Genomic DNA, 11044 nt, shown 5'->3' with positions numbered 1-11044 from the left:
CACCTGCCCTCTGGTAACCATCAGTTTGTTCTTTACAATTAAGAGTCCATTTCTTGGTTTCTGTCATTCTTTTTTCCCCTTTGCTTGTTTGTTTTGTTTCTTAAATTCCACATATAATTGAAATCATATGGTATATGTCTTTCTGTGACTTGTCTTGCTTAGCATAATACTCTCTAGCTCCATCCATGTCATTGAAAGTGGCAAGATTTTTTCTTTTTTATGGCTGAATGATATTCCATTGTGTGTGTGTGTGTGTGTGTGTGTGTGTGTGTGTGTGTGTATCACATCTTCTTTATCCATTCATCAATCAATTGATGGACACTTGGGCTACTGTATCTCGTCTATTATAGATAATTCTCCTATAAACATAGAGGTGCATGTATCCCTTTCCATTAGTATTTTTGCATTCTTTGGGTAAATACCCAGTAGTGCAATTGCTGAATGGTAGTTTTATTTTTAGCTTTTTGAAGAACCTCCATACTGTTTTCCACCGTGGCTGCACCAATTTGCATTTCCACCAATAGTGCATAGGGTTCCTTTTTTCTCCACAGCCTCACCAACACCTGTTGTTTCTTGTGCTTTTGATTTTAGCCATTCTGATAGGGGTGAGGTGATATCTCACTGTGGTTTTGAGTTGCATTTCCCCGATGACTAGGGATTTTTTCCCTATGTCTGTTGGCCATCTGTATGTCTTCTTTGGAGAAATGTCTGTTCATGTCTTCTGCCCATTTTTAATTGGATTATTTATTTATTTATTTATTTTTGGTGTTGAGTTGTGCAAGTTCTTTATATATTTTGGATATTAACCTTTTATCCAACATGTCATTTGCAAATATCTTCTCCCATTCAGTAAGCTGCCTTTTACTTTTGTTGATTGTTTCCTTTGTTGTGCAGAAGCTTTTTATTTTGTTGTAGACCCAATAGTTTATTTTTGCTTTTGTTTCCTTGCCTCAGGAGAACTATCTGAAAAAAAAGTGCTTTGGCTGAGGTCAAATAAGTTGATGCCTGTGTTCTCTTCTAAGATTTTTAGGTTTTCAGGTCTCACATTTAGGTCTTTCCCCAGTTTTGAATTTATTTTTGTGTATGGTGTAGGAAAGGGTCCAGTTTCATTCATTTACATGTTGCTGTACAGTTTTCACAACACCATTTGTTGAAGAGACTATCTTTTTCCCATTGGATATTCTTTCCTGCTTTGTCGAAGATCAACTGGCTATACAGTTGTGGGTTTATTTCTGGGTTTTCTATTCCGTTCCATTGATCTGTGTGCCTATTTTTGTGCCAGTACTATACTTTTTTTTTTTAATATAGTACTATACTGTTTTGATGACTCCAGCTTTGTAATATAACTTGAAGTCTACAATTGTGATGACTCCAGCTTTGCTTTTCTTTTTCAAGGTTACTTTGGCTATTTGGGGTCTTTTGTGGTTCCATACAAATTTTAGAATTATTTGTTTCAGTTCTGTTCTGTGAAAAATGTTGTTGGTGGGTTTTTTTTTTAATATTTATTTATTTATTTTTGAGAAAGAGAGAGAGAGAGAGAGAGAGAGAGAGAGAATGAATCCCAAGAAGTCTCCATACCATCAGCACAGAGCCTTATGCAGGGAACAAACCCATGAACTGCAGGATCATGACCTGAGCAAAAATCAAGAGTTGGAGGCTCAACCGACTGAGCCACCCAGGCGAACCACTGTTGGTGTTTTGATAGGGAGTGCATTACATGTGTAGATTGCTTTGGATAGCTTAGACATTTTAACAATATTTGTTCTTCCAATCCTTGAGCATGGAATGTTTTACCATTTCTTTGTGTCATATTCAATTATTTTTCATCAGTATTTTATAGTTTACAGAGTATAGGTCTTTTGCCTCTTTAGGTAGGCTTACTCCTAGGTATATTATTATTTTTGGTGTAATTATAAAAGTGATTGCTTTCTTAATTTGCCTTTTTGCTGCTTCATTATTGGTGTATAGAAATGCAACAGATTTCTGTATACTGATTTTTTATCTTGAGACTTTACTGAATTAGTACATCGGTTCTAGCAATTTTCTGGTGGAGTCTTTGGGTTTTCTTTATATAACATCATATCATCTGCAAACTGAAAGTTTTACTTCTTCCTTACCAATTTGGATGCTTTTTATTTCTTTTGGCTGTCTAACTGCTATGGCTAGGACTTCCAGGAATATGTTGAGGAAAGTGGTGAGGGCGGACATCTTTGTGTTGTTGCTGACCTTAGTAGCAAAACACTTAGTTTTTCAACATTTAGTATGATGTTAGCTGTGGGTTTTTTGTATATTGCCTTTATTATGTTGAGGTATGTTCCCTCCAAATCCTCTTTATTGAAGGTTTTTGTTTGTTTGTTTTTAACATGAATGGATGTTGTACTTGGTCAAATGCTTTTTCTGCATCTATTGAAATGGTCATATGGTTCTTATCTTTTCTCTTATTGATGTGATGTATCATGTTGATTGATTTGCAATTATTGAATCTCTTTGCCAGAAATAAATCCCACTTGATCATGGTGAATACTTTTTTAAATGTATTGTTGGATCCAGTTTGCTAGTATTTTGTGGAAGATTTTTGCATCTATGTTCATCAGAGATATTGGCCTGTAGTTCTCCTTTTCAGTGGTGTCTTTATCTGGTTTTGGTATCAGGGTAATTGTGGCCTCTTAGAATGAATTTGGAAGCTTTCCTTCCCCTTCTATTTTTTTGGAATAGTTTGAGAAAAATAGGTATTAACTCTTTAAATATTTAGTAGAATTATCCTGTGAAGTCCTTTCATCCTGGACTTTTGTTTGTTGGGATTTTTTTTTTAACTACTGTTTTAATTTCTTTGCTGGTTATTGGTCTGTTCAAATTTTCTGTTTCTTTCTGTTTCACTTTTTAAAATTTATATGTTTCTAGGAAATTACCCATTTCGTCTAGGTTGTCCTGTTTGTTGGCATATAGTTTTTCATAATATTCTCTTATAACTGTTTGTATTTCTGTGGTGTTTGTTATTTCCTCTCTTTCATTTGTGATTTTATTTATTTTAGTTATTTCTCTTTTTCTTGATGAATCTGGCTAGAGGTTTATCAAATTGTATTTTATTATTTTTTTAATGTTTTTTAAATTTATTTTTGAGAGAGAGAGAGAGAGAGACAGACAGACAGAGGATGAGCCTGGGAGGGGGAAGAGAAGGGGTACAGAGGATCCAAAGCAAGCTCTGCACTGTCAGCACAGAGCCTGATGTGGGGCTTGAACTCATGAACTGTGAGATCATAATCTGAGCCAAAGTCAGATGCTCAACTGACCGAGCCACCCAGGTGTCCCTCAAATTTGATTTTTTAAAAAGAACCAGTTCCTGGTTTCACTGATCTGTTCTATTGCTTTCTTAATTTCTATATCATTTATTTTTGCTATAATCTTTATTATTTCCCTCCTTCTGCTGGTTTTAGGTTTTGTGTGTTGTTTATATCTCTCATTTATTTATTTGTTGTGTTTTAGTTTCTACTATTTAAATGAAAATTCCCTGACAAAGTAGAAACTTAATAAATATTTCTTGAATCACTTGATTGAAAGATTATTACTTATAGCTCACCATTTAGCATTTTAGTTTCTACTACAATGATGTTTTGTTGTTATTCATGTATTTGTCTGGATATCATAGATTTAATATTCTTTAAAGGATGGAGTTAAGTCCAAATGGTGTTTGGAAAGTATTCTCACTTTTAAGCAGAAAATGAGGTCTAGCAATAGAAGGAACCAGTTGTAAATTGCATACTTAGTGTAGCACACTTGGTTTCCCGTCACTGCATTAACTCTCCACCCCTACCAACAATTCTCTTATTTTGACCTTTTTGTCTTAGGCACTATCTTTCCTAATGGTAGTCTTGATCTCTGTTACTTCCTCTGCTTGATGTTTCCAGTAAAGATGATCAGCTTCCAACTCCTTCGTTGTTCCTTTTGAAGGTGAGTGGAGCTAAAAGCCACTGCAATAACAGGAGCAGATGCTCATTCTTCTCGGTATCTGTCTTTATTTCTCCTTTACTTTTGAAGGATAATTTCACTGGATGTAAAGTTCTAGGCTGATGGCTTCCTCTTTTAACATTAATGTTGTGCCACTCTTTCTCTTTGCTTGCATGATTTCCAACAAGAAGCCCACTGTAATTCTTATTCTTGTTCTTCTATAAGTAAGGGTGATTTTTTTCCCTCTCACCCCAGCGTTTTTCAAGACTTTTTATGTGTCTTTAATTTTTGTAGTTGAATATGTTATGCATATAACATACATATAAATGCATATATAAATATGTAGTTGAATATTTATCCTGCTTGGTGGTCTCTGAGCTTCCTGGATCTGTGGTTTGGTATCATTAATTATGGAATTCTCAGCCATTATTACTTCAAGTATTTCTCCTTCTCTTTTTTCTTTTTTTGTTTTCTTCTGGCATTTCAATTATTTGTATATTTTACCTTTTGAAATTATCCCACCGTCCTTTTTCATTCTTTTTTCTTTTTATATCTCAGTTTTAAAAGTTTCCATTGACCCATCCTTAAGTTCGCTGATTCTTTCCTCAGCTACATCGAGTCTACTAATGAGCCCAATGAAAGCATTCTTTATTTCAGTTACAGTGGTTTTGATTTCTAGCATTTCTTTTTGATTATTTCCTAGAATTTCCATCTCTCTGCTTATATTACTCACCTGTTCTTGCCTACCTTTTCCATTAGAGCCCTTAGCATATTAATCATAGTTATTTGAAATTCCAGACCAGGCCTGATAAAACCAACATCTGTGTCATACCAGAGTATGATTCTGATGCTTACTTTGCCTGTTCAGACTGTGTTCTCTCTCACCTTTAATATACCTTGTAATTTATTTTTTGTTATTGAGAGCTGGTCATGATATATTGAACTAAGGTAAATAGGCCTTTCGTGTGAGGTTTTATGTTAATTTGGCTAGTAGTTGGACTGTGCTTCATGTTTGCTAAAGCTGTCAGTAGCAAAAGCTTCCATTTCTCTCGCCTTTGTGTTGTTAACTCTGTTGTCTTTGAGTTTCCTTAAGAATTCCTTCTTTGTTTTTTAAGTTTATTTATTTATTTTGAGAGGGAAAGAGAGCATGCATGTGCAGGGGAGGGGCAGAGACAGAGAGGGAGAGAGAGAATCCCAAGCAGACTCCACACTGTCAGCACAGAGACCAACAGCCTGACATGGGGCTCAATCCCACAAACCACAAGACCATGACTCGAGCCAAAATCAAGAGTCAGATGCTCACCTGACTGAGCTACCCAGGGTTCCTTAAGAATGCATTCTTAAGCAGAGTCTCAGTCTTGCAGTTTTTTCCTGAATCCACTGTTATTATAGTATTGGTATGATGGTAAGGTATGGAAAAGAGGAAGCTTTCTACAATCTTATGATTAAATCCTAGTCGTTCAGTGGCATTGTGTCTCTGGGCTGAGACCTTAACATGTGTTTCTTAGCTTCCTTTCCCTCTCCTTTAAATGAGAGGAAGGTTAGAGGAGACTGCAGTGGGAGAAATGCCCTACCTCTATGTGTGATAAGGCTCTGGAGAGTAGGCCTTGGTTATGGAGAACACTCTGGGCATACTTCACAATGGTTACTCTTGTCTTCCCCTTGCCATAGCCATGAGGTGATCTTTCTTGGCCCTTTACCATGGAAACCTGGTGGTGTTCCTGGAGGTGAAGTCCATGAATGTGTGACGGTCCTGTGAGACCTGCAGGCCTCAGGATGTTCTCGTTGTCAGGCTAGTCCATACTCAGCCTCCAGAAATTCATCAAAATTTCCATTTAAATGTTTCTACCAATTTTTGGCCCCATTGTCTTCTGCTCCAGAAGAGCAAATCTCAGTTCTTGCTCTCCAGGTTTTGGCATGGTGGTTTGTCCTACAATCTTCATTCTTTGATGTTTTGAAGAAAAGTCACTGATTTTCAGCAAGTTTAATATTAGCTTTTCCTAAGGATGAAACTGATTATTTACAAGCTTTCAAGACATTGGATCCTGAACTGGAAGTCTAGATATCTTTTACAGTATCTAGCACTGCATTAAACAGGCATCAGCACACCATGTCTTGGCTGTGTTTCCACCATTGCTACTTGGCCCATTTTGCCACCACTTCCCACAGCAGCATAGGACAATCTTCTTGCCAAAGGAAAAGATTTGGAGCTTTGGCAAGTTGTGTTCTAATGACTGACAAACTCTGAAATATAGGTACTAACTTAGTACTAACAGTGAGTGATGGATGACAACCAAGATTAAGTCAGGGATTATCTCACTTAGCTTCTTGTTTCCTTGTTCCAGACGTGTGTATTTGCATCATGGCCAAAAACCCATTTCTGTTGGGCTGGACCCTCAGCCTCCTCAGGAAAGTCCATTTCTGGCATCTCAGGTATATAGGACCTTCCCTGAGGTCTTGGTTGCTGAGATGTAGAGAGCCTTTAATTTTCTTATTTATGGTTTTGTTTTTACTTAATGGCAACCTGTTTCCTCTCCTTTCTTCCCATCCTTCCATCATTCCTTCCTTCCCTCCCTCCTTCCTTCCTTCTCCTTTTAATATTAGTATTTAGCATGTTTGTGTTAAGTTAAACATTTTACTCTTTAATGATAGCGTTTATCAGAACAAGACAATTTAGCTGAAGATGGCTGCCTGGTGAGACTTTTCAATACTGATTTTAAATGCAAATTAATACAAGCAATTACCAGATATTATACATGCTCTTAAAATGGAATGCTTTAAATGACATTTCCCTGGCAATCTGTGTGAATCCCAAAGATTAGGCATTCTCTTTATTCACTAAATTAAATATGCATCCACAGCCCAGTTTGAAGTTACTATCATACAATCATTCTTATTGTAGCCAGTTCCAATAAAGATGACCTTATCAAATAACAATTACCTAAAGAATTATTTCCCACTTGGGAATATATGTTTGGAAAGAGATATACCTTTTGTGTTTGGATGGGTTCTGACAGGGGATGAAGACCATTGTAACATATTAGGGAGGTGGATTTTTTTTCCCCTCAATCCAAAGTTAGGGAACTAACATTTATTGAGTCTTTTTTGTGTCAGACACTTTCTATTCATCCAATATTCAATGAATATTTATTGAGTGCTACCATGTTTTGGCCATATGTTTTAAATTCTGGGAATGCAATGGGATGGGACAGACTCAGTCCCTTCTCTTACGAATCTTATATTCTGGTTGGGAAAAGAAAGTGAATCCAGAGAATGATAAGTAGCCTGATGTGTGGGACAGAGAATGGCTGGGTGAGGAGATACAAAGAGGGTATACATTAGATAGGGTAGAGAAAGCAAGTCCTGTTTGAAAGGTGGCATTTGCAATGAACTGTCAGAGAGCCAGCCAACCACTCATTTTCTAATTTTTACAACAATGTGAGACAAAGGTAACGTTAGTTCAACTGATACAGGCAAAGAAATTACTCAACTAGATTAAGTCATTACTCTAAAGTTACACAGACTTCAAATCTTACTCCTTTTGCCTCCAAAGCTGTTCACTGCCCATCATATCCCAGAGGTACTTGTTCACCAGCAGCCTCAGGCTGGGGCAGAAACAAGCTCTTTGTTTGCCTGATCTTGGACTTTAGACGTGAAACAGAATTTCCTAAGAAAACTAATGCGGGGTCATATATTTTTCAATAAGAACATTAAAAAGAAGAAAAGACAACCGCTTAATTTTAATTACCTTTTTCATTAAAAAATGTATTTTAATACCAAAAAAGTAGAAGGGGTATTTTCTGAGATTAAAGGACACGAATCTGAATTAAATGAAATCAGCTTCATGAAATGCATTATTTTGTCTTTATCTTACTTATTTCACAAAGAACTACTAGAGCCACGACTTAAGTGGATCCATTTGAGAACCGATGGACCCAATGACCTTTGGGATTATATTCAACCTTGAGAATCTTAGATTGATGTCAACCTCCTAAGCTTGATGTGTGGAGAGGCAACACAGGAAGATGCTCTTCTGTGAGGATATAAACTTTCTATTAATTGAATCAGTCCAGGAAAAGGTAGGTCATCATGACCTAAACATTTTCAGTTTGACTCACTTGAAATGTTTATCTATTTAGGGAAAAGGAGATGATGTATTCTCTGTTCACTAAAAAGTTCAAACACAACTTAAAGCTCATTACAAAATAATTTACAAACTGTTTTTCGGTAGGCAGTTGCTCACAGTGGCTTGAATAAGTTAAGAGCTTAGATTCATTGCTTTTCCTATTAATTAAATAGAAAGTAGAAATGACCATTTGGACTTCTTTTTTTTTTTAAAGACACATTTATACATTTAGCAACCAACAGCATGCGTGCAAAAAAAATCTACATTAAAACCCTTTGTTGGAATGCTTTACACTTTCCACAGAACAGAAACTAAAATAACTTGTTATGCAATTAGTCACAAATACAGTCCTTGAGTTTTTTTGCCCATACACACAAGTAATATCTAAAACATCCCCTTTTTTTTGTAGCAGCTAGGCCCTGCCACCACTGTGCTTGGCTGAGTTCACAAATCTGCTGCAACCTATAGCTTCCCTGTCATCTCTCTGGCTCTCCTCTCCTGCTAAGATTTGTTTCTTGGCAGTAATTCAAACCTTCTGCCACCGCCATAGGTACTGCTGCTGGAACCACCATAGCCGTGTTGGTTTCATGGTTTGGCAAAATATTGGCCACCGCCACCATAGAGGCCAAAGCTTCTGCCTCCAAAATGTCCTCCTTTCATGGGTCCAAAATTTGAGGATTGATTGTTGTAATTGCCAAAATCATTATAGTTTCTACCACCTCCAAAATTGCGTCCATCATTACCAAATCCATTATAGCCATCTCCACTGCTACCATATTCACCACCACCTTTACTGCCACCAAAGCCACCTCTCCTACTGAAGTTTCCTCCATGACCAAAGTTGTCATTCCCACCAAAACCACCTCTATGACCCCCACCAAAGTTTCCAGAACCACCTCAACCTCTTTGTCTGGAATGAAGCACCAGCCATCTCTTGCTTAGATAAGGCTTTCCTTACTTCACAGTTGTGGCCATTCACAGTAGGATATTTTTGAATGACAGTCTTGTCTACAGAGACATGGTCATCATAAGCTACAAAAGCAAAGCCCCTCTTCTTGCCACTGCCTCAGTCAGCCATGATTTCAGTCACTTCAGTTTTCCCATACTGTTCAAAATAATCTCTTAGATGATATTCTTCAGTGTCTTCCTTAATGCCACCAACAAAAGTCTTTTTGACAGTTAAGAAGGCACTCGGTCTTTGAGAATCTTCTCTCGAGACAGCCCTCTTTGGTTCTACAACTCTTCCACCCACCTTGTGTGGCCTTGCATTCACGGCTGCATCCACCTCTTCCACAGTAGCATACGTGGCAAACCCAAAGCCTCCGAAGCACTTGGTGTTTGGATCTGTCATTACCACACAGTCCATAAGCGTTCCCCATTGCTCAGAATTGCTTCTCATACTTTCATTAGTTGTTTCAAAGCTCAAACCTCGGATGAAGAGCTTCTGCAGCTTTTCTTAGGAGAAAAGACTTAAGAGACTCTGACTTAGACATGACAGAAGTGGAAGGGGAGACTTTTAATGATGCTTGCTCCGTGATGTCCATGGACAGAAAGCAACCCTTTGGACTTAGATGAATAAGAATGTATGTGTGGGTATCTTTGTCATGAATATTCAACTATTGATCACTTTATGGTACTGATATAATTTATTTCTTTTCCTAACCATGAAACATAAGCAAAACTAGAAAATGTAAAAGAATAAATACTGTTTAAAATTCTATGAAAACATAGGCATGCCTGGGTGGCTCAGTCGGTTGAGTATCTGACTTTGGCTCATGTCATGATCTCATGGTCTGTGAGTTCAAGCCCCGCCTCTAGCTCTGTGCTAATAGCTCAGAACCTGGCACCTGCTTCAGATTCTGTGTCTCCCTCTCTCTCTGCCCCTCCCCCACTCATGCTCTAGCTCTCTGTTTCTCAAAAATAAATAAGCGTTAAATTTTTTTTAATTCTATGAAAGTATAATGGCAATTACAGAAGAAATAATTACGTACAACAGCAGCAATAGCATCCTTGAGGCTGTTTCTACAGTGTTTCGAGTGCCTGGCTATATCAGTCGTGCCAGAGTTCATCTCCTAGAGAGACAGGATAAGAAGTGTTGTGCTAAAGCCTCAAGGATCAGCTGAAATTTTCGTTCTGTACATAAGTAAAAATAGTAAAGATACAGGCTGTTTGAGTGTCTGGATTTTTTTTTTTTTTGCCAATATAAATATTATTACCTTCACACTATTTTATCTCCCTCTTTTAGGCTTAATAGCATGAGCTAAGGGCAGTTGATTTCACAGAGAAATTGAAAGGATAGAGAGAAACACAAATTATGAAAAATGTACCAGAGACAGGTACACGCATTTTATGCTATTAATAAAGTTCTAAAATGCGTTGAATCTAAAATTCTCTGATATTTAACATGTGTGTGTATGTGTGTGTGTGTGTATGTGTTTAATTTCAAAAGAAGCTAAGGATGGTACAAGGAAGAAGTAGGAAACATATAAAGAAGCTAAATCACTTGTAATCCCACCGCTATAGTCAGCAGTATTAGTGTTCTCCTGGATTCCTAATTTTAAAAACATATGTGATATATAATATATATTATATAAATAATATATAATTCTGTTTTAATAAACACATATTAATATTATCATAAATAACTATTATATATTTGCATTTATTTTATTATATATTATATATTTATATTTTATTACATATATTTATTAAAACAGAATCATAATGTGTATATAATTTTCTATCCTTTCATTAAATATTATGAAGTATTTACAGAGCAACAAATATTTTTAATACAGGTGCTTTGTATGATAACCTATTATTTTTTACATAAACATATTAAACTTTTTCTATTTAGTCTCCCACTCTTATGCATTAAGGTTGTTTCCAATTTATCCTTCTTAGGATTAAATATACATTTCAAGTTTGAAACTTTGAAATATTTCCTTAGATTGGATTTCCATAAGTAGAATT

General features: G+C 36.5%; 1 pseudogene; it reads right to left on the bottom strand.

Moving 5' to 3' along the window:
* Nucleotides 1-8572: 8572 nt before the first annotated feature.
* Nucleotides 8573-9564, bottom strand: LOC102963228 (annotated as a pseudogene).
* Nucleotides 9565-11044: the final 1480 nt, after the last annotated feature.

This window comes from Panthera tigris, chromosome B3 (genome assembly GCF_018350195.1).
Source record: "Panthera tigris isolate Pti1 chromosome B3, P.tigris_Pti1_mat1.1, whole genome shotgun sequence".
In the NCBI taxonomy this organism is placed as follows: Eukaryota; Metazoa; Chordata; class Mammalia; order Carnivora; family Felidae; genus Panthera; species Panthera tigris.
Note: the sequence above shows the minus strand (reverse complement) of the source record. Positions and strands in the feature narration are given on the sequence as shown.